Below are 1,409 nucleotides of genomic sequence, written 5' to 3'. Positions count from 1 at the left end.
GCGGAGGTGGCTGCAGGAAGGTGCCGAGGGGCCAGACACCGGCCTGGTGAGTAGAGGCAGTGCCCCCCAGCCCAGCAGGCCCTGCTCCAGGGCTGGCCCTAGGGGGCGGCACCGAGGGTCCCAAAGTGGAGGCTGGGTGCAGGGATGCAATTTTGGCCTCTGAAAATGTGAAATCCCCCCCCATGTTCGCACCGGAAGGACAAGCGTTTCCTAAGACACCCCTGCTCACCACCACGAAACCCACCCCAACACGGGGGTGGGAAGAGGAAGGAAAAAACCTCACGCACAGGCAGAGGAGATTTCAGTACAATCTATATTATCTCATATATATATATTTCTTCCTCACTTTATTTGCTCACTTCTGTCACGCATTTAAAATGTCACAGAGACCAAAATAGAGCGACTTTCTGGTGGAACTCACAGCAGTCATACACGAGATATAAAACTAAGGGACTCTGTCTTCTCATACATCATACAATTAATTTTTCAAGTATTTTTTATATACAAAGAGCTACTCTATTGGGAAAAAAATTTAAAAAAGACAAGGTTGGTTACGAATCCTAGGAAGTAGGTGGCGTGGTCAGGCCGCTCCCAGCCCGCATCTCTGGGCCTGGCTCCCCGCCGGGAGCTGCAGGGCAGAGTCGGGCAGGGAGCAGCCCCACACTTTGGCCTGGAAGGAGGACCAGAGAAACAGAAGGGAAGGGAAATGGTGGGAGCGGGGCTGAGGGCGTTCTCAGGCAGCCTGCACGGCCTGCTGCCTTCCCAGGCAGCTCGGGGCTGGCTGGCCAAGCCCCCCAGACAGGGACCCGAAAGCTGGCCTCTAGTACCCCTCAAGCAGGCCTGGCCCCCCGCTCCCACCGGGAGGGCTGGGTTGGTCACAACGCCAAGTGCCTAGAAAGACACCTGGGATGGAACCCCCACCCGACCCTGGGCACCGCTCACACAGGAGCGGCCAAGAGGAAAGATTCCGTAGTGGAGTCTGAAGCCACGGGCGGGCCCTCCTCCCTGCCCTTCCCCGGCTGCTGCAGCCCAAACACGCGCTATCTTGGGACGGACGCTCTGCCTGTCCAACCAGCCGTGTCCATCAGGTCTCCTCCTGACGGCGGCTGATGTGACCCAGGCTGCATGGGGGCTCTGGCCCCAGGTGTGGGGGTGTGGGGGTGGGCAGGGGGAGGGCCTGGTGGTCCTGGCCACCCAAGGCCTAAGGGCGCCTGGCCCAGCACTGCAGGGGCCTGAGTGCCAGCAGCTTAGCAGGGAGCCCCCGGGGAGTGTCTGGGACAGACTGAGGCCCGGGGAGGGGAGCGTTCATGTGTGACTAAGGCACAGAAGAGATGGGCTGGGGCCAGATGAGCAGGACACCAGGCCGTGTGGGCAGGGGGCCAGGGCCTCCTGCAGGCCCAGCCTTTGTC

Source organism: Myotis davidii, unplaced genomic scaffold, assembly GCF_000327345.1.
Source record: "Myotis davidii unplaced genomic scaffold, ASM32734v1 scaffold514, whole genome shotgun sequence".
Lineage (NCBI taxonomy): Eukaryota > Metazoa > Chordata > Mammalia > Chiroptera > Vespertilionidae > Myotis > Myotis davidii.
The sequence above is the reverse complement of the archived record's forward strand: the minus strand, read 5'-3'. Positions refer to the sequence as shown.